Source organism: Oncorhynchus masou, unplaced genomic scaffold (genome assembly GCF_036934945.1).
Source record: "Oncorhynchus masou masou isolate Uvic2021 unplaced genomic scaffold, UVic_Omas_1.1 unplaced_scaffold_1498, whole genome shotgun sequence".
Classification (NCBI taxonomy): domain Eukaryota; kingdom Metazoa; phylum Chordata; class Actinopteri; order Salmoniformes; family Salmonidae; genus Oncorhynchus; species Oncorhynchus masou.
Window position 1 is genome coordinate 90751 of NW_027004989.1, and position 24250 is coordinate 115000.

Below are 24250 nucleotides of genomic sequence, written 5' to 3' on the forward strand. Positions count from 1 at the left end.
CCTCTCCTCATTGCTCTCCAGAGAGACAGTGTCCCTCTCCTCATTGCTCTCCAGAGAGACAGTGTCCCTCTCCTCATTGCTCTCCAGAGAGACAGTGTCCATCTCCTCATTGCTCTCCAGAGAGACAGTGTCCCTCTCCTCATTGCTCTCCAGAGAGACAGTGTCCCTCTCCTCATTGCTCTAGACAGTGTCCCTCTCCTCAGAGAGACAGTGTCCATCCTCATTGCTCTCCAGAGAGACAGTGTCCAGAGAGACAGTGTCTCTCCTCATTGCTCTCCAGAGAGACAGTGTCCCTCTCCTCATTGCTCTCCAGAGAGACAGTGTCCCTCTCCTCATTGCTCTCATTAGAGAGAGACAGTGTCCCTCTCCTCATTGCTCTCAATTCATTAGATGAGAGAGACAGTGTCCCTCTCCTCATTGCTCTCCAGAGAGACAGTGTCCATCTCCTCATTGCTCTCCAGAGAGACAGTGTCCATCTCCTCATTGCTCTCCAGTTCATTAGATGAGAGAATAATTAATGCCTAACACACACACACACCTTATTGTCCTATACCACCAGAATATTCTATTTTCCATATGTGTAAAATGTTGCCTGGTTTGTGCATAAATCGTTTGACACAATAAATTCCCCTTTCGTATGGATGAAGAACTGTGTGTGTTATGTGGAGGCGGTCATTTTACACACACACAGAGATAGTGGCCCAATTACGAGCTCCGTTGTGCTCGTTGCAACGTGGAGAGAGAGAGAGAGGGTGTGTGTGTGTGTGTGTGTGTGTGTGTGTGTGTGTGTGTGTGTTGTCGGTGAGCACCAGCATAGGAGGGAGAGGAGAACTCCTCCACCGTGTTCTTTTGGAAACAGAACGGAGTGCTGTGCTGCCTCTCTCTCTCTCCGTCTTCTCCTCAAGTCTCCCTTCCTCAGTTGTAACCGCGGAGGTTCAAAGAGAGCTGTAGTACAGTAACGACGGTAACTAGGTACGAGCCCCGGGACATTTCTCCCGGTCTCCAGAGCCCGAATGTCAACCAGCGGCTCCAGCTCCTCTTCTCTGCGGAAGGACTTCGATGTGAAGCAGATTCTCCGGAGCCGATGGAGGTGGTTCGGTCACCCGGCTGTTCCCGCGCACCACAACCCCCCGCTAGGAGACTTCTTTACCGGGAGAGAAGCAGGGGCCAGCCCCGGAGAGAACCAGAGCCCCTCTGTTAGTGTCTGTTCTACCAGTAACGGAACCGGTAACGGCACCAGAACAGGAAATGACTGCATAGTAGCTGTTGGAACGAGCGGTAACGGTAGTTGTAGTGGTAATAGTTCATGCAACGCCAATAACAGAACGTTTACGGATAATTATGCTGGGAGTCCCACTGATCACCTCCCGGTAACAGCGTTTGCAGCCGCGGCAGCTGGACATTCCTCATGTCCGCGGTCCTTCAGCCAACCGGAGTGGGTCACCCGGTTGTCTGTCTCTCACTCTCGGCCGGTAACGGACACAGAGCGCCCCGGGGACGGCTCATCGCTCCTCCAACCCGCGGTACCGGAGGCGTCTGTTCCCGTGGCTGAAGAGGAGACGGGTCTGACGGGAACCGAGAGAAATAATAACCGCGACGACACTGCCTCCAGCTCCTGCAGGTAGGAGGAGAATGAGTTGGGCTTGTTGTCTCCTCTCGGTGCTTTAACGTAGGTCTGTGTTTCGGCTAACTTTTGGTTAGCTTTCTGTTAGCCTGCCTACTTTCTGTTAGGTAGCCTACTTTCTGTTAGGTAGCCTACTTTCTGTTAGGTAGCCTACTTTCTGTTAGGTAGCCTACTTTCTGTTAGGTAGCCTACTTTCTGTTAGGTAGCCTACTTTCTGTTAGGTAGCCTACTTTTTGTACAAAGTTAAATTCTCTATAGATTTTTACTGAATGATCAACTTTGTATAGCAAGCAGCATTCAACATAGGTTTACCGTATTTCGGAGGCCCTCTGTGGGTCTACCGCATATAGGAGGCCCTCTGTGGGTCTACCGCATATAGGAGGCCCTCTGTAGGTCTACCGTATATAGGAGGCCCTCTGTAGGTCTACCGTATATAGGAGGCCCTCTGTGGGTCTACCGCATATAGGAGGCCCTCTGTAGGTCTACCGTATATAGGAGGCCCTCTGTAGGTCTACCGTATATAGGAGGCCCTCTGTAGGTCTACCGTATATAGGAGGCCCTCTGTGGGTCTACCGTATATAGGAGGCCCTCTGTGGGTCTACCGTATATAGGAGGCCCTCTGTGGGTCTACCGTATATAGGAGGCCCTCTGTGGGTCTACCGTATGTATATAGGAGGCCCTCTGGGGGTCTACCGTATATAGGAGGCCCTCTGTGGGTCTACCGTATATAGGAGGCCCTCTGTAGGTCTACCGTATATAGGAGGCCCTCTGGGGGTCTACCGTATATAGGAGGCCCTCTGTGGGTCTACCGTATATAGGAGGCCCTCTGTAGGTCTACCGTATATAGGAGGCCCTCTGTGGGTCTACCGTATATAGGAGGCCCGCTGTAGGGCATGTCTTGGGGTACCGATATAGGAGGCCCTCTGTGGGTCTATTGTAATGGTGAGGGTTAGCATGTCTTGGGTCTATGATATATAGGAGGCCCCTGTGGGTCTATTGTAATATAGGAGGTTAGCTGTGGGTCTATGATATAGGAGGCCCTCTGTAGGTCTAATATAGAGGCATGTCTGTGGGTCTACCGATATAGGAGGCCCTCTGTGGGTCTATTGTAATGGTGGAGGCATGTCTGTGGGTCTACCGATATAAAATGGAGGCCCTGTCTGTAATGGTGAGAGGTTACATGTCTGGGGGGTATGATATAAATGGAGGCCCGCCTGTTATTGTAATGGTGAGAGGTTAGCATGTCTTGGTGGTATGATATAAAATGCTAACTCCCCGCCTGTTATTGTAATGGTGAGAGGTTAGCATGTCTTGGGGGTATGATATAACATGCTAACCTCCCCCTGTTATTGTAGGTCTACCGTAATGGTGAGAGGTTAGCATGTCTTGGGGTATGATATAAAATGCTAACCTCCCTGTTATTGTAATGGTGAGAGGTTAGCATGTCTTGGTGGTATGATATAAAATGCTAACCTCCCCTGTTATTGTAATGGTGAGAGGTTAGCATGTCTTGGGGGTATGATATAAAATGCTAACCCTCCCCTGTTATTGTAATGGTGAGAGGTTAGCATGTCTTGGGGGTATGATATAAAATGCTAACTCCCGCCTGTTATTGTAATGGTGAGAGGTTAGCATGTCTTGGTGGTATGATATAAAATGCTAACCCCTCCCTGTTATTGTAATGGTGAGAGGTTAGCATGTCTTGGTGGTATGATATAAAATGCTAACCTCCCCTGTTATTGTAATGGTGAGAGGTTAGCATGTCTTGGGGGGTATGATATAAAATGCTAACCTCCCCTGTTATTGTAATGGTGAGAGGTTAGCATGTCTTGGTGGGTATGATATAAAATGCTAACTCCCCCTGTTATTGTAATGGTGAGAGGTTAGCATGTCTTGGTGGGTATGATATAAAATGCTAACTCCCCTGTTATTGTAATGGTGAGAGGTTAGCATGTCTTGGGGGTATGATATAAAATGCTAACTCCCGCCTGTTATTGTAATGGTGAGAGGTTAGCATGTCTTGGGGGTATGATATAAAATGCTAACTCCCCTGTTATTGTAATGGTGAGAGGTTAGCATGTCTTGGGGTATGATATAAAATGCTAACTCCCGCCTGTTATTGTAATGGTGAGAGGTTAGCATGTCTTGGGGGTATGATATAAAATGCTAACTCCCGCCTGTTATTGTAATGGTGAGAGGTTAGCATGTCTTGGTGGTATGATATAACATGCTAACTCCCGCCTGTTATTGTAATGGTGAGAGGTTAGCATGTCTTGGTGGTATGATATAACATGCTAACTCCCTCCTGTTATTGTAATGGTGAGAGGTTATGGGGGATATGACATCTGTGTATCTCACTCATCATCATTCACGATTCATTCAGGATTATCTAACCAAGCAGCGTTGCAGTTCTTCATCAAACATGCACCTCTACCTCGTTCAAAGGCACTTCAATCTTTAGTCACTGTACACAATCCATGTCCCAATTATCTCCTTCATCTAAATGTCTCCTCCTTCATTTACATGTCTCCTCCCCTTCATCTACATGTCTCCTCTCCTTCATCTACATGTCTCCTCCCCTTCATCTACATGTCTCCTCTCCTTCATCTACATGTCTCCTCTCCTTCATCTACACTGATTGAAGTGGATTTAACAGGTAAGGGATCATAGTTTTCACCTGGTCAGTCTGTCATGTAGAGAGAGAGCAGGTGTTCCTAACATTTTGTATTCTCAGTGTATACAGTCCTTCAAACGGATTACTCACACCCCCTCGTCTTATTGTTTTGTATTCTCAGTGTTTTCAGTCCTTCAAACGGTACTCACACCCCTCGTCTTAACGTTTTGTATTCTCAATGTATACAGTCCTTCAAACGGTACTCACACCCCTCGTCATTCACCACATTTTTGATGTTACTCCACAACACTAACATAAATGACAGAGGTGCTTCTACAAAGAATCTGTGAATGTATGTCTCTCTCTCTCGCCATGTGTCTCTCTCTCTCTGTGTCTGTCTCTCTGTCTCTCTCTCGCCATGTCTCTCTCTGTCTCTCTCTCTCTCAATCCAATTTAAGGGATTTATTGGCATGGGAAACATGTGTTAACATTTCCAAAGCAAGTAAAGTATATAATATATAAAGTGAAATAAACAATAAAAATTAACAGTAGACATCACACATACAGAAGTTTCTCTCTCGCCATGTCTCTCTCGCTCTCTCTCTCTCTCGCCATGTCTCTCTCTCCCTCTCTCTCTACATCTTTCTCTCTCGCTCTCAGAGCTAAAGACACACACACACACACACACACTTATTCACTCACAATGACTCACCCACAGATGACAGACTAGCCAAGATGCGTTTTGTCTTCCATACTGCCACTACTGAATAATGTGTCAAAGCCATTCTGGCTCAGTGCTCTGCTCAGTTTCCCTTGTGTTGGTAAAGATATGGAGAAACTGGGAGACATTTTGGCTCAGTGCTCTGCTCAGTTTTCCTTTGTGTTGGTAAAGATATGGAGAAACTGGGAGCCATTCTGGCTCAGTGCTCTGCTCAGTTTCCCTTGTGTTGGTAAAGATATGGAGAAACTGGGAGACATTTTGGCTCAGTGCTCTGCTCAGTTTCCCTTGTGTTGGTAAAGATATGGAGAAACTGGGAGCCAGTCTGGCTCAGTGCTCTGCTCAGTTTCCCTTGTGTTGGTAAAGATATGGAAAAACTGGGAGCCATTTTGGCTCAGTGCTCTGCTCAGTTTCCCTTGTGTTGGTAAAGATATGGAGAAACTGGGAGCCATTCTGGCTCAGTGCTCTGCTCAGTTTCCCTTGTGTTGGTAAAGATATGGAGAAACTGGGAGCCATTTTGGCTCAGTGCTCTGCTCAGTTTCCCTTGTGTTGGTAAAGATATGGAGAAACTGGGAGCCATTCTGGCTCAGTGCAATTAAAACACTATCTTGAAAGTGTGTGTGTGTGATGGTGTGTACATCTCGTCTTTCTCTCGCAGGTGAACACTAGTTAAACAAAGTCAATAAAATACATACTGTGTGTGTGTGTGTGTGTGTGTGTGTGTGTGTATGTGTGTGTGTGGGACTTCCAACAGCAGCGCAACGCTGTCCTCATGTGTGTCGATGGAGCCATGTGTGTCCCCCGACGAGTGTGTGTACACGGCTCACGCACACGCAGACCTGACCTTCAGCAGGATGGAGACCTACCTCCGAACCAAACAGCTGTGTGACGTCACTCTTGTGGCAGGGGACAGGAGAATACCTGCTCACAGGTAACACACACACACACACACACACACACAGTTGGAGTCATTAAAACTCGTTTTTTACATCCACTCCACAAATATCTTGTTAACAAACTATAGTTTTGGCAGGTCCGTTAGGACATCTACTTTGTGACACAAGTCATTTTTCCAACAGTTGTTTACAGACAGATTCTTTCACTTATAATTCACTGTATCACAATTCCAGTGGGTCAGAAGTTTACATAGTTGAATGTGCCTTTGAAACAGCTTGGAACATTCCAGAAAATGGTGTCTAATTGACATCATTTGAGTCAATCGGAGGTGTACCTGTGGATGTATTTCAAGGCCAACCTTCAAACTCAGTGCCTCTTTGCTTGACATCATGGGAAAATCAAAAGAAATCAGCCAAGACCTCAGGAAAAACATTTGTAGACCTCCACAAGTCTGGTTCACCATTGGGAGTAATTTCCAAAACACCTGAAGGTACCACGTTCATCTGTACAAACAATAGTACGCAACTATAAACACCATGGGACCACGCAGCCGTCATACCGCTCAGGAAGGAGACGCGTTCTGTCTCCTAGAGATGAACGTACTTTGGTGCGAAAAGTGCAAATCAACCCCAGAACAACAGCAAAGGACCTTGTGAAGATGCTGGAGGAAACAGGTACAAAAGTATCTATATCCACAGTAGAACGAGTCCTATATCGACATAACCTGAAAGGCCGCTCAGCAAGGAAGAAGCCGCTCAGCAAGGAAGAAGCCACTGCTCCAAAACCGCCATAAAAAAGCAAGACTACGCTTTGCAACTGCACATGAACTGTTTGGCCATAATGACCATTGTTATGTTTGGAGGAAAAGGGGGAGGCTAATTACACCCGAAGAACACCATCCCAACTGTGAAGCACGGGGGTGGCAGCATCATGTTGTGGGGGTGCTTTGCTGCAGGAGGGACTGGTGCACTTCACAAAATAAATGGCATCACGAGGAAGGAAAATTATGTGGATCTATTGAAGCAACATCTCAATACATCAGTCAGGAAGTTAAAGCTTGGTCACAAATGTGTCTTCCAAATGGACAATGACCCCAAGTATACTTCCAAAGCTGTGGCAAAATGGCTTAAGGACAACAAAGTCAAGGTATTGGAGTGGCCATCACAAAGCCCTGATCTCAATCCTATAGATAATGTATGGGAAGAACTGAAAAGTGTGTGTGCGAACAAGGAGGCCTACAAACCTGACTCAGTTACACCAGCTCTGTCAGGAGGAATGGGCCGAAATTCGCCCAACTTATTGTGGGAAGCTTGTGGAAGACAACCAGAAACGTTTGACCCCAAGTTAAATCATTTAAAGGCAATGCTGCCAAATACTAATGGAATGTATGTAAACTTCTGACCCACTGGGAATGTGATGAAAGAAATACAATCTGAAATAAATCATTCTCTCTACTATTATTCTGACGACATTTCACATTCTTAAAATAAAGTGGTGATCCTAACTGGCCTAAAACAGGGAATTTGTACTAGGATTAAATGTCAGGAATTGTGAAAAACTGAGTTTTGAAATGTATTTGGCTAAGGTGTGTGTAAACCTCTGACTAAAACTGCACACACACACACACACACACACACACACGCACGTATAAATATATAATTATATATATAAATGACATTTGTAATCAGCACAGCTTTATCTTCTTCTATTTTTAACTATTCACATTTATTCCACATCTGACTTCCTCCTTTTACCTCCAGTGAACATGCCCCTGTTTTGATTGGACAGCTTTTACCTCCAGTGAACATGCCCCTGTTTTGATTGGACAGCTTGTACCTCCAGTGAACATGCCCCTGTTTTGATTGGACAGCTTTTACCTCCAGTGAACATGCCCCTGTTTTGATGTTACAGCATCTTCGGGAAAGGACTCAGACCCCCCACCCCCCTCGACTGTTTCCACATTTAATGTGACATACATTCTAAAATATATTTAAATTAATACACTGCCTCATAGTGACATCACAGTACCCCATAATGACCTCACAGTACCCCATAATGACCTCACAGTACCCCATAATGACATCACAGTACCCCATAGTGACATACCCCACAATACCCCATATTTTGTGCAAATCTATCAAAGTAAAAAAAAAAAACGGAAATACCTTATTTGCATAAGTATTCAGACCCTTTGCTATGAGACTGAAATTGAGCTCAGGTGCATCCTGTTTCCATTAATCATCCTTGAGATGTTTCTACAAATTAATTGAGTCCACATGTGGTAAAATGAATTGATTTGGACATGATTTTGAAAGGCACACACCTGTCTATATAAGGTCCCACAGTTGACAAGCAGGTCAGGAAAACCTTAAGAGCCTCGACACAGGATTGAAGGGTACCAACAAATGTTGCTATGAAGGTCCTCAAGAACACAGTGGCTCCATCATTCTGAAATGGAAGACGTTTTGGAACCACTAAAACTCTTCTAATAAGATGTTTGACCAATCAGAAGAAAGGCCTTGGTCAGGGAGGTGACCAAGAACACAGTGGCCTCCATCATTCTGAAATGGAAGATTTTGGAACCACTAAAACTCTTCTAATAAAGGTGCCCAGCCACACTGACCATTGAAAGTGCCTTGGTCAGGAGGTGACCAAGAACACAGTGGCCTCCATCATTCTTAAATGGAAGACGTTTGGAACCACTAAAACTCTTCTAATAAGATCTGGTTGCCCAGCCACACTGACCAATCAGAGAGAAAGGCCTTGGTCAGGGAGGTGACCAAGAACACAGTGGCCTCCATCATTCTGAAATGGAAGACGTTTTGGAACCACTAAAACTCTTCTAATAAGATCTGGTTGCCCAGCCACACTGACCATTCAGAGAGAAAGGCCTTGGTCAGGGAGGTGACCAAGAACACAGTGGCCTCCATCATTCTGAAATGGAAGACGTTTTGGAACCACTAAAACTCTTCTAATAAGATCTGGTTGCTCGGCCACACTGACCAATCAGGGGAGAAAGGCCAAGAACCAAGAACCCAATGGTCACTCTGACAGAGCTCCAGAGTTCCTCTGTGGAGATGGGAGAATTTTCCAGAAGGACTCCACCAATCAGGCCTTCATGGTAGAGCGGCCAGATGGAAGCCACTCCTCAGTAAAAGACACATGACAGCCCGCTTGGAGTTTGCCAAAAGGCACCTAAAGACTCTCAGACCATGAGAAACCATTTTCTCTGGTCTGATGAAACCTAATGCCGTGTCTTTGCTATGCCGGATGAAGTGATAGGACTATTCTATAAAATAATTTCTCTGTAATTAATATCACCTGATTGAACTAATCATGTAAATGTAATTAACTAGAAAGTCGGGGCACCACGAAAATAATGTTTATAGAGCTGTTGTCTTCCGAATAAACTCTTAAAGACCTGGTCATCTTTTACATCAATAGCAGTCAATATTTAATCGTCACCTTATTCAGTCTCATCTGAAAGTTGTAAATTCTTGAATCTTCATGAACCCTGGCTAACAAGTTGAATCAGCAATACAACATTTGGTTTCATTATTTATTTACTTAAATACCTAAACAGTCACACAGAATTACACATACACAGGATGGGTCATACACTGATTACTAATGATGTCATAAAATAAAAGAAGGGTGTGTTTCATAGTTTACAACCAATGTCTGTTCACTTGGGCGGGGCCACGGAGTGAACAGAATTGACCTTATGGAAACAATTCTCGCATTTAGAATTACATTTAATCTTTTCACAAATAGTTTCATATTTAAACATTTAGGTGGCACAACAATTCCATGTGAATCTGATAACTAGAATGTGTAGACTTTCCAAGATACAGTTTGTTGTCCTATCATCAGTAATAATGTCTCAGACGACAACTGGTCTGTCATAATATTCTTTAAGTACATATTTAGCATATTTTCAACTGGTTAGGAGAGAGAGAGGAAAGGGGGGGGGGAAGGTATTTATGGGGGTCATAAACCTGACCAACTGGCCAACGTCATGACAACAGATTGAACTCTTTGGCCTGAACGCCAAGCGTCACGTCTGGAGGAAACCTGGCACCATCCCTACAGTGAAGCATGGTGGTGGCAGCATAATAAATCCCATCCCTACAGTAGCATGGTGGTGGCAGCATTCTTGCACCATCCCTAAGTGAAGCATGGTGGTGGCAGCATCACGTCTGGAGGAAACCTGGCACCATCCCTACAGTGAAGCATGGTGGTGGCAGCATCACGTCTGGAGGAAACCTGGCACCATCCCTACAGTGAAGCATGGTGGTGGCAGCATCACGTCTGGAGGAAACCTGGCACCATCCCTACAGTGAAGCATGGTGGTGGCAGCATCACGTCTGGAGGAAACCTGGCACCATCCCTACAGTGAAGCATGGTGGTGGCAGCATCACGTCTGGAGGAAGGACACCATCCCTACAGTGAAGCATGGTGGTGGCAGCAGGAGGCCGTGGGGTTTGTTTTTCAGCAGCAGGGACTGGGGAGACTCATCAGGATTGAGGGGAAAGGATCCTTGATGAAAACCTGCTCCGGACCTCTGACTGGGGCGAAGGTTCAACTTCCACTAGGAAAACGACCTTAAGCACGTTACCAAGACAACTCAAGTGGCTTCGGGAACAAGACTCTGAATGTCCTTCAGTGTCGCAGCCGGAGCCCAGACTTCAACCCGATCGAACATCTCTGGAGAGACCTGAAAATAGCTGTGCAGCGACGTTCCCCATCCAACCTGACAGAGCTTGAGAGGATCTGCAGAGAAGAATGGGAGAAACTCCCCGAATACAGGTGTGCCAATCTGGTAGCGTCAGACCCAAGAAGACTCGAGGCTGTAATCACTGTCGAAGGTGCATCAACAAAGCACTGAGTTAAAGGGTCTGAATACTTATGGAAATGTGATATTTGTATTTTTGTATTTTTAATTAAAACACATAAGATGTGTCTATATATTGACAAATACAGAACAGAAGACTCTCGGTCGACCCAGATGTGTTTTAGTCGGGGGACGGACCTACACTGTCACACCCAGACACACACCAGGCCTCTTTTCCCCCATAATGCATCTCATTGTAAAGGGGAACTATAGATGACAGATGTCCTATATTGGTACTACGGAACATAACTGTCATTTCTATTTCCTCATTTCAGATTATTAGTCCATTCTTTTCTCTCTCTCTTTCTTTCTCTCTCTCTCTTTCTCTCCTCTCTCTCTCTCTCTTTCTCTCCTCCTCTTTCTCTCTGTCTCTGTCTCTCTCCCTCTCTCTCCCTCCTTTCTTCTGAAGGACATACAGATATATATGTGTGTATATATATATATATATATATATATGTATATATATATATATATATATATATATATATATATATATATATATATATATATATATATATATATGTATATACACACACACACAGTTCCAATCAAAAGTGTGGACACACCTGCTCATTCAAGGGTTTTTCTTTATTTTTACTATTTTCTACATTAGAATAATAGGGAAGACATCAAAACTTTGAAATAACACGTATGGAATTATATAGTAACCAAAAAAATGTTAAAGAAATCAAAATATTTGACATTCTTCAAAGTAGCCATCCTTTGCCTTGACAGCTTTGCACACTCTTGGCATTCTCTCAACCAGCTTCACCCGGACTGCTTTTTCCGAACAACTCTTGAAGGAGTTCCCACATATGCTGAGCACTTGTTGGCTGCTTTTCCTTCACTCTGCGGTCCAACTCATCCCAAAACCATCTCCGTTGGGTTGAGGTCGGGTGATTTGTGGAATGTAAAAAAATAAACACCCTCGAATGAGAAGTTGTGTCCAAACTTTTGACTGGTCCTGTACATGGATCTGATTCTCACAGAGACTTTTTATGAATAGATTGATTGCAGGAATTGTTGATTGATTGATTTTAGTTTGAAAAAGTTATTTGAAAACCACTGCTCTCATAACTGGTGTGTCGACCAGAAAATATTTAATTAAAAAACAAAGAAATTATTAATTAATTTATTATTATTTTATTTTTTAATGGAGACCCTCTACAAATGACTGTTCGGTTCACATGTTTTATAACCTTTTATTGTGAAGGGTGCATCTCATTCCGTCAGTGTTTTAGAACCTTTTATTGTGAAGGGTGCATCTCATTCCGTCAGGGTTTTAGAACCTTTTATTGTGAAGGGTGCATCTCATTCCGTCAGTGTTTTAGAACCTTTTATTGTGAAGGGTGCATCTCATTCCGTCAGTGTTTTAGAACCTTTTATTGTGAAGGGTGCATCTCATTCCGTCAGTGTTTTAGAACCTTTTATTGTGAAGGGTGCATCTCATTTTGTCAGTGTTTTAGAACCTTTTAATTGTGAAGGGTGCATCTCATTCCGTCAGTGTTTTAGAACCTTTTATTGTGAAGGGTGCATCTCATTCCGTCAGTGTTTTAGAACCTTTTATTGTTAACATCTCATTCCGTCAGTTTTTAGAACCTTTTATTGTGTGCATCTCATTCCATCAGTGTTTTAGAACCTTTTAATTGTGAAGGGTGCATCTCATTCCGTCAGTGTTTTAGAACCTTTTTTGTGAAGGGTGCATCTCATTCCGTCAGTGTTTTAGAACCTTTTATTGTCTTAACAGTTCAGAGTCATCTTATTAATAGATGACCTTAACATTTAAGTCCTTTCTTTCCTCTCTGTCTCTGTGTCTCTCTTCCATCCTTCTAAGCTCCTCTACAATGAAGGAAGTGTGTGGAAATTGAACAAATCTCTGCCCCCAATTAGTACATTTTCTGAATATTTGTACGTGATGAAAGCCTGATTTTCCTGTCAGATTCTGGTCTTTGAAAAATCTCTCTTTTCTCTCTCTCTTTCTTTCTCACTCTTTCTCTCTCTGTCTCTCCCATTATAGTAGTTTGAACATCTGAATACCCCTCCCTTCCTTCCTGTCTGGTCTTGTCTCTCTCTCTCTCTCTGTCTCTCTCTCTCTCTCTCTCTCTCTCTGTCTCTCAATTCTCTTCAATTCAATTCAAGGGGCTTTATTGGCATGGGTAACATGTGTTAACATTGCCAAAGCAAGTAAGGTAGATAATATATAAAGTGAAATAAACAATAAAAATTAACAGTAGACACAGTTCACACATACAGAAGTTTCAAAACAATAGACATTACAAATGTCATATATTTATATATATATATATATATATACATATACATAGTACAGTGTTTTTACAATGTACATATGGTAAAGGACACAAGATAAAATAAATAAACATAGATATGTGTTGTATTTACAATGGTGCGTGTTCTTCACTGGTTGCCCTTTTCTCGTGGCAACAGGTCACAAATCTTGCTGCTCTGATGGCACACTGTGGAATTTCACCCAGTAGATATGGGAGTTTATCAAAATTGGATTTGTTTTCGAATTCTTTGTGGATCTGTGTAATCTGAGGGAAATATGTCTCTCTAATATGGTCATACATTTGGGCAGGAGGTTAGGAAGTGCAGCTCAGTTTCCACCTCATTTTGTGGGTCTCTCTCTCTCTCTCTGGTCTGAATCTGTGTAATCTGTCTCTCTAAATTGGGCAGGAGGTCCTCCCTGTCAAACTGGTCTTGTGTCTCTCTCTCTCTCTCTGGTCTGAACATCTGAATTCTCCTTCCTGTCAGACTGGTCCTGTCGTCGGTGTCTGACTACTTTGCGGCCATGTTCACCAGTGATGTCCGAGAGGCCAAACAGGAAGAGGTTAAGATGGAGGGGGTGGACCCTGATGCATTGTGGGTGCTGGTACAATACGCTTACACAGGTACACACAATTACACACCACCCCTGTGTAGGGCTCAGGCCAAAAGAAGTGTACTATACTAATTATATCACACACACCCACCGGACAGTTTATTAGGTACACCGTCCCATTCACCATAATGGATGGCTCCTACAGACAGGCATCAAGACATTCAGTTACTGTTCCATCGGACAGTTTATTAGGTACACCGTCCCATTCACCATAATGGATGGCTCCTACAGACAGGCATCAAGACATTCAGTTACTGTTCCTTCGGACAGTTTATTAGGTACACCGTCCCATTCACCATAATGGATGGCTCCTACAGACAGGCATCAAGACATTCAGTTACTGTTCCATCGGTCATTTTAGACTGGGCACATTCAGTTGCGTTGTGAAACTAAGTGACTGAGCGGGGGTGTGATGGGCGGGGCCAGGCACGCCGGATTCAGGATGTCAGAAACGGATGCGGATTGGCTATTACAGCAGACGACCACACAGGGTTCCACTCCTATCAGATAACAACAACAACAACAACAACAACAACAACAAGAAGTGTCTGCAGTGGACACGACATCATCAACACTGGACAAATGAGGAGTTGAAAAACACACAGCCTGGAACATGACAGTGAGTGTCCTGGTCAGTCCCCAGACCTCAACCCTGTAGAGCCTCTCTGAGTGTCCTGGTCAGTCCCCAGACCTCAACCCTGTAGAGCCTCTCTGAGTGTCCTGGTCAGTCCCCAGACCTCAACCCTGTAGAGCCTCTCTGAGTGTCCTGGTCAGTCCCCAGACCTCAACCCTGTAGAGCCTCTCTGAGTGTCCTGGTCAGTCCCCGGTCCTCAACCCTATAGAGCCTCTGAGTATATGTGAGGGTTTAGGGTGTACCTAATAAATTGCCGTGTGTGTGTATGTATATGAGGGTTTAGGGTGTACCTAATAAACTGACGTGTGTGTGTGTGTGTGTGACACACAAGTCTTTTGAAATCTTGACTACACTACAAGTTTACCTTTCAATTCTTAGCAACAAAAGTAATCAAATTATGTATCTCTCTCTGTGTGCCTCTCTCTGTCTCTCTCTCTCTCTCTCTGTCTGTCTGTCTCTCTCTCTGTCTCTCTCTCTCTGTCTCTCTCTCTCTCTGTCTGTCTCTCTCTCTCTCTCTCTCTCTGTCTGTCTGTCTCTCTCTCTCTCTGTGTGCCTCTCTGTCTCTCTCTCTCTGTCTCTCTCTCTCTCTCTGTGCCTCTCCAGGTCGTGTGGAGTTGAGAGAGGACACTATAGAGTGTATATTGTCAGTATCATGTCTCCTCCAGCTCCAGTCAGTGGTCCAGGCCTGCTGTAACTTCCTCATCAAACAGCTGCACCCGTCTAACTGTCTGGGGATACGCAGCTACGCAGACACACAGAGCTGTACACACCTCCACCACGCTGCTCACAGCTACACCATGGTAGGTACACACTCCCACAGACACACAGAGCTGTACACACCTCCACCACGCTGCTCACAGCTACACCATGGTAGGTACACACTCCCACACACACACAGAGCTGTACACACCTCCACCACGCTGCTCACAGCTACACCATGGTAGGTACACACTCCCACAGACACACAGAGCTGTACACACCTCCACCACGCTGCTCACAGCTACACCATGGTAGGTACACACACAGAGCTGTACACACCTCCACACTGCTCACAGCTACACCATGGTAGGTACACACTCCCACACACACAGAGCTGTACACACCTCCACCACACTGCTCACAGCTACACCATGGTAGGTACACACTCCCACAGACACACAGAGCTGTACACACCTCCACCACACTGCTCACAGCTACACCATGGTAGGTACACACTCCCACAGACACACAGAGCTGTACACACCTCCACCACTGCTCACAGCTACACCATGGTAGGTACACGCTCCCACAGACACACAGAGCTGTACACACCTCCACCACACTGCTCACAGCTACACCACCACAGAGCTGTACACACCTCCACCACGCTGCTCACAGCTACACCATGGTAGGTACACACTCCCACAGACACACAGAGCTGTACACACCTCCACCACGCTGCTCACAGCTACACCATGGTAGGTACACACTCCCACAGACACACAGAGCTGTACACACCTCCACCACACTGCTCACAGCTACACCATGGTAGGTACACACTCCCACACACACACAGAGCTGTACACACCTCCGCCACACTGCTCACAGCTACACCATGGTAGGTACACACTCCCACAGACACACAGAGCACACCTCCACCACACTGCTCACAGCTACACCATGGTAGGTACACACTCCCACAGACACACAGAGCTGTACACACCTCCACCACACTGCTCACAGCTACACCATGGTAGGTACACACTCCACAGACACACAGAGCTGTACACACCTCCACCACACTGCTCACAGCTACACCATGGTAGGTACACACCCCCACACACACACACAGAGCTGTACACACCTCCACCACACTGCTCACAGCTACACCATGGTAGGTACACACTCCCACACACACACAGAGCTGTACACACCTCCACCACACTGCTCACAGCTACACCATGGTAGGTACACACTCCCACAGACACACAGAGCTGTACACACCTCCACCACGCTGCTCACAGCTACACCATGGTAGGTACACACTCCCACAGACACACAGAGCTGTACACACCTCCACCACACTGCTCACAGCTACACCATGGTAGGTACACACTCCCACAGACACACAGAGCTGTACACACCTCCACCACGCTGCTCACAGCTACACCATGGTAGGTACACACTCCCACAGACACACAGAGCTGTACACACCTCCACCACGCTGCTCACAGCTACACCATGGTAGGTACACACTCCCACAGACACACAGAGCTGTACACACCTCCACCACGCTGCTCACAGCTACACCATGGTAGGTACACACTCCCACAGACACACAGAGCTGTACCACTCCACCACGCTGCTCACAGCTACACCATGGTAGGTACACACTCCCACAGACACACAGAGCTGTACACACCTCCGCCACACTGCTCACAGCTACACCATGGTAGGTACACACTCCCACACACACACAGAGCTGTACACACCTCCACCACACTGCTCACAGCTACACCATGGTAGGTACACACACAGAGCTGTACACACCTCCACCACGCTGCTCACAGCTACACCATGGTAGGTACACACTCCCACAGACACACAGAGCTGTACACACCTCCACCACGCTGCTCACAGCTACACCATGGTAGGTACACACTCCCACAGACACACAGAGCTGTACACACCTCCACCACACTGCTCACAGCTACACCATGGTAGGTACACACTCCCACACACACACAGAGCTGTACACACCTCCACCACACTGCTCACAGCTACACCATGGTAGGTACACACTCCCACAGACACACAGAGCTGTACACACCTCCACCACACTGCTCACAGCTACACCATGGTAGGTACACACTCCCACAGACACACAGAGCTGTACACACCTCCACCACACTGCTCACAGCTACACCATGGTAGGTACACACTCCCACAGACACACAGAGCTGTACACACCTCCACCACGCTGCTCACAGCTACACCATGGTAGGTACACACTCCCACACACACACAGAGCTGTACACACCTCCACCACTGCTCACAGCTACACCATGGTAGGTACACACTCACACAGAGCTGTACACACCTCCACCATGGTCCACCTCCACCACACTGCTCACAGCTACACCATGGTAGGTACACACTCCCACAGACACACAGAGCTGTACACACCTCCACCACACTGCTCACAGCTACACCATGGTAGGTACACACTCCCACAGACACCAGAGCTGTACACACCTCCACCAGCTGCTCACAGCTACACTCCACTCCCACAGACACACAGAGCTGTACACACCTCCACCACACTGCTCACAGCTACACCATGGTAGGTACACACTCCCACAGACACACAGAGCTGTACACACCTCCACCACGCTGCTCACAGCTACACCATGGTAGGTACACACTCCCACAGACACACAGAGCTGTACACACCTCCACCACGCTGCTCACAGCTACACCATGGTAGGTACACACTCCCACAGACACACAGAGCTGACACCTCCACCACGCTGCTCACAGCTACACCATGGTAGGTACACACTCCCACAGACACACAGAGCTGTACACACCTCCACCACGCTGCTCACAGCTACACCATGGTAGGTACACACTCCCACAGACACACAGAGCTGTACACACCTCCACCACGCTGCTCACAGCTACACCATGGTAGGTACACACTCCCACAGACACACAGAGCTGTACACACCTCCACCACGCTGCTCACAGCTACACCATGGTAGGTACACACTCCCACAGACACACAGAGCTGTACACACCTCCACCACACTGCTCACAGCTACACCATGGTAGGTACACACTCCCACAGACACACAGAGCTGTACACACCTCCACCACACTGCTCACAGCTACACCATGGTAGGTACACACTCCCACAGACACACAGAGCTGTACACACCTCCACCACGCTGCTCACAGCTACACCATGGTAGGTACACACTCCCACAGACACACAGAGCTGTACACACCTCCACCACGCTGCTCCCACAGACACACAGCTACACCATGGTAGGTACACACTCCCACAGACACACAGAGCTGTACACACCTCCACCACACTGCTCACAGCTACACCATGGTAGGTACACACTCCCACAGACACACAGAGCTGTACACACCTCCACCACACTGCTCACAGCTACACCATGGTAGGTACACACTCCCACAGACACACAGAGCTGTACACACCTCCACCACACTGCTCACAGCTACACCATGGTAGGTACACACTCCCACAGACACACAGAGCTGTACACACCTCCACCACGCTGCTCACAGCTACACCATGGTAGGTACACACTCCCACAGACACACAGAGCTGTACACACCTCCACCACGCTGCTCACAGCTACACCATGGTAGGTACACACTCCCACAGACACACAGAGCTGTACACACCTCCACCACACTGCTCACAGCTACACCATGGTAGGTACACACCCCACAGACACACAGAGCTGTACACACCTCCACCTCTGCTCACAGCTACACCATGGTGAGGTACACACTCCCACAGACACACAGAGCTGTACACACCTCCTTCTGCTCACAGCTACACCATGGTAGGTACACACTCCCACAGACACACAGAGCTGTACACACCTCCACCACGCTGCTCACAGCTACACCATGGTAGGTACACACTCCCACAGACACACAGAGCTGTACACACCTCCACCTCTGCTCACAGCTACACCATGGTAGGTACACACTCCCGCTCTTATTTCCCCTTCCTCTTTCGTGTTTTCCGTTCACTTCACACACACACACGCACGGTCTCCCCATTATCATCACAACTACTGTTTCCATGGAGGATTGCTATGGTGACTGGAAAAGCTGCTCTATTCCTCTCCTCTACCCTTCTCTTTTCTCTCCTCTCCCTGATCCTCTCCTCTTCTCTCATCCTCTCCTCTTCTCTCATCCTCTCCTCTTCTCTCATCCTCTCCTCTTTTTTCATCCTCTCCTCTTCTCTCATCCTCTCCTCTTCTCTGATCCTCTCCTCTTCTCTCATCCTCTTCTCTCCTCTCTCTGATCCTCTCCTCTCTCTCTGATCCTCTTCTCTCCTTCTCTGATCCTCTCCTCTTCTCTCATCCTCTCCTCTTCTCTCATCCTCTCCTCTTCTCTCATCCTCTCCTCTTCTCTCATCCTCTCCTCTTCTCTCATCCTCTTCTCTGATCCTCTCCTCTTCTCTGATCCTCTCCTCTTCTCTGATCCTCTCCTCTTCTCTGATCCTCTCCTCTTCTCTGATCCTCTCCTCTTCTCTCATCCTCTCCTCTTCTCTCATCCTCTCCTCTTCTCTCATCCTCTTCTCTTCTCTGATCCTCTCCTCTTCTCTCATCCTCCTCTTCTCTGATCCTCTCTCCTCTTCTCTCCTCTCTCTGATCCTCTCCTCCATCTCCCTCCTCTCCCTCCTCTCTCTCCTCTCAGGAGAAGTTTGTGGAGGTGGTGAAAGGTCAGGAGTTTCTCCTCCTCCCGCTAGAAGAGATGGACAGATTGTTGTCCTCCGACGATATGAATGTTCCAGACGAGGAAACCGTGGTTACAGCATTGCTAAGCTGGGTCCGCCATGACGTTTCCACCCGGCAACCACACCTGCCCTCGCTCCTCGCTCACATACGACTGCCTTTACTGCAAACACAGGTCTCTCTGTCTCTCTCTGTCTCTCTTTGTCTCTCTCTGTCTCTCTCTGTCTCTGTCTCTCTCTGTCTCTCTGTCTCTGTCTTTGTGTCTCTCTGTCTCTCTGTCTCTCTCTGTCTCTCTGTCTCTCTCTGTCTCTCTCTGTCTCTCTCTCTCTCTCTGTCTCTCTCTGTCTCTGTCTCTGTCTTTGTGTCTCTCTGTCTCTTTATCTCCCCCATTCTCAAACCTCACATCATCACAACTAGGAATACACCAATCAACCAATCAAGAAATCACTCAATCTATAATCCAACCAATCAATAAATAAATCAATCAATCATCCAACCAGAAATCACTCAATCTATAATCCAACCAATCAATAAATAAATCAATCAATCATCCAACCAGACCAGTCAATCTACCCAGACAACCTGACAAACAGCTAGTCAATAATTGGTTAATTAAATGGTGAAAAGCCCTTTAAATCACTTAAGGTCAGATCACCCTCCCTGCCCCTCCAGTTGGTTCAGTCTATGGAGCATAAATCAGTTGGAGCGTACCAAACACATTTACAGGGGAGGGGAGAGGGCCCATAAAAGCCAAGATGAAGTGGTGAGAGCACTACACACACACACTACACCACACACACACACACACACACACGCACACACAGACAACACATACTTGCTGTTAATTTGCTTTTCTGTGTGTGTGTGTGTGTGTGTGTGTGTGTAGTTTCTAGCAGACCTGGAGTGTAGCCCTCTGCTCCAAGACAGTGTGGAGAGTCAGAGGCTTTTAATGGAAGGTAGGACACACAGGCCCTGTCCTAAATCTGTCTTCCCTACTGCTGAAGGTAGGACACACAGGCCCTGTCCTAAATCTGTCTTCCCTACTGCTGAAGGTAGGACACACAGGCCCTGTCCTAAATCTGTCTTCCCTACTGCTGAAGCTAGGTCACACAGGCCCTGTCCTAAATCTGTCTTCCCTACTGCTGAAGGTAGGACACACAGGCCCTGTCCTAAATCTGTCTTCCCTACTGCTGAAGGTAGGACACACAGGCCCTGTCCTAAATCGGTCTTCCCTACTGCTGAAGGTAGGTCACACAGGCCCTGTCCTAAATCTGTCTTCCCTACTGCTGAAGGTAGGACACACAGGCCCTGTCCTAAATCTGTCTTCCCTACTGCTGAAGGTAGGACACAGGCCCTGTCCTAAATCTGTCTTGCCTACTGCTGAAGGTAGGACACACAGGCCCTGTCCTAAATCTGTCTTCCCTACTGCTGAAGGTAGGACACACAGGCCCTGTCCTAAATCTGTCTTCCCTACTGCTGAAGGTAGGACACACAGGCCCTGTCCTAAATCTGTCTTTCCTATTGCTGAAGCTAGGTCATACTGACAGGCCTCGTTCCTAAATCTGTCTTCCCTACTGCTGAAGGTAGGACACACAGGCCTTGTCCCAAATCTGTCTTCCCTACTGCTAAAGGTAGGACACACAGGCCCTGTCCTAAATCTGTCTGTCCTATTGCTCAAGCTAGGTCATACTGACAGGCCTTGTCCCAAATCTGTCTCCAGGGGGCAGTATATCTATGTTTACCTGTTCAGACAACACCTCCAGGGGGCAGTACATCTCAACACCTCCAGGGGGCAGTACATCTCAACACCTCCAGGGGGCAGTACATCTCTTTTTACATGTTCAGACAACACCTCCAGGGGGCAGTACATCTCAACACCTCCAGGGGGCAGTACATATCAACACCTCCAGGGGCAGTACATCTCAACACCTCCAGGGGGCAGTACATATCAACACCTCCAGGGGGCAGTACATCTCAACACCTCTAGGGGGCAGTACATCTCAACACCTCTAGGGGGCAGTACATCTCAACACCTCTAGGGGGCAGTACATCTCAACACCTCAGGGGGCAGTACATCTCAACACCTCCAGGGGGCAGTACATCTCAACACCTCCAGGGGGCAGTACATCTCAACACCTCCAGGGGGCAGTACATCTCAACACCTCCAGGGGGCAGTACATCTCAACACCTCCAGGGGGCAGTACATCGCAACACCTCCAGGGGGCAGTACATCTCAACACCTCCAGGGGGCAGTACATCTCAACACCTCTAGGGGGCAGTACATCTCAACACCTCCAGGGGGCAGTACATTGCAACACCTCCAGGGGGCAGTACATCTCAACACCTCCAGGGGCAGTACATCTCAACACCTCCAGGGGGCAGTACATCTCAACACCTCCAGGGGGCAGTACATCTCAACACCTCTAGGGGGCAGTACATCTCAACACCTCTAGGGGGCAGTACATCTCAACACCTCTGGGGGCAGTACATCTCAACACCTCTAGGGGGCAGTACATCTCAACACCTCTAGGGGGCAGTACATCTCAACACCTCTAGGGGGCAGTACATCTCAACACCTCAGGGCAGTACATCTCAACACCTCTAGGGGGCAGTACATCTCAACACCTCTAGGGGGCAGTACATCTCAACACCTCTAGGGGGCAGTACATCTCAACACCTCTAGGGGGCAGTACATCTCAACACCTCTAGGGGGCAGAACATCTCAACACCTCTAGGGGGCAGTACATCTCAACACCTCTAGGGGGCAGTACATCTCAACACCTCTAGGGGCAGTACATCTCAACACCTCTAAGGGGCAGTACATCTCAACACCTCTAGGGGGCAGTACATCTCAACACCTCTAGGGGGCAGTACATCTCAGCACCTCCAGGGGGCAGTACATCTCAACACCTCAGGGGGCAGTACATCTCAACACCTCTAGGGGGCAGTACATCTCAACACCTCCAGGGGCAGTACATCTCAACACCTCCAGGGGGCAGTACATCTCAACACCTGTAGGGGGAAGTACATCTCAACACCTGTGGGGGCAGTACATCTCAACACCTCTAGGGGGCAGTACATCTCAACACCTCTAGGGGGCAGTACATCTCAACACCTGTAGGGGGCAGTACATCTCAACACCTGTAGGGGGCAGTACATCTCAACACCTGTAGGGGGCAGTACATCTCAACACCTGTAGGGGGCAGTACATCTCAACACCTGTAGGGGGCAGTACATCTCAACACCTGTAGGGGCAGTACATCTCAACACCTGTAGGGGGCAGTACATCTCAACACCTCCAGGGGGCAGTACATCTCAACACCTCCAGGGGGCAGTACATCTCAACACCTCTAGGGGGCAGTACATCTCAACACCTCCAGGGGGCAGTACATCTCAACACCTCCGGGGGGGCAGTACATCTCAACACCTCTAGGGGAAGTACATCTCAACACCTGTAGGGGGCAGTACATCTCAACACCTCTAGGGGGCAGTACATCTCAACACCTCTGGGGGCAGTACATCTCAACACCTGTAGGGGCAGTACATCTCAACACCTGTAGGGGGCAGTACATCTCAACACCTGTAGGGGCAGTACATCTCAACACCTGTAGGGGGCAGTACATCTCAACACCTGTAGGGGGCAGTACATCTCAACACCTGTAGGGGGCAGTACATCTCAACACCTGTAGGGGGCAGTACATCTCAACACCTCTAGGGGGCAGTACATCTCAACACCTGTAGGGGGCAGTACATCTCAACACCTCTAGGGGCAGTACATCTCAACACCTGTAGGGGGCAGTACATCTCAACACCTCTAGGGGGCAGTACATCTCAACACCTGTAGGGGGCAGTACATCTCAACACCTCTGGGCGCAGTACATCTCAACACCTCTGGGCGCAGTACATCTCAACACCTCTAGGGGGCAGTACATCTCAACACCTCTAGGGGGCAGTACATCTCTTTTTACCTGTTCAGACAACACCTCCAGGGGCACGGACCCTTTTAGTTTGTTGTGGTGTACGTTGATATTTATTAATTGACTGGCTGGTTGACTGACTGACTGTCTGGGTGACTGATTGGCTAGCTGACTTGGCTGTCTGGCTGATTGACTGACTTAATGGATTTATTGACTTCCTGGGTGACTGGCTGGCTAACTGATTGGCTGGCTGGCTGATTGATTGGCTGTCTGACTGATTGACTGACTTGATTGACTGGCTGGCTGTCTGGGTGACTGGCTGGCTGACTGATTGGCTAGCTGACTGACTGATTTGAATGACTAGTTGACTGGTTGGCTAACGGATTGATTAACCGGCTGGCTAACTGATTGACTGACTGGTTGACTGGCTGGCTGATTGACTGACTAGCTGGCTGACTGATTGATGTTGGAATGACGTCAAACACCTGGAAATCATGTGTATGGAAAGCCTTCCCCAGGGATGCTGGCCCATGTTGACTCTACAAGGTGTTGAAAGCCTTCCACAGG

At 47.6% G+C, this 24250-nt stretch overlaps 1 pseudogene; it reads left to right on the forward strand.

Annotated features, from left to right (window-relative positions):
• The first annotated feature begins 1013 nt into the window (after window positions 1-1013).
• Window positions 1014-24250, forward strand: part of LOC135531039 (kelch-like protein 5) — a 37844-nt pseudogene continuing 14607 nt past the window's right edge.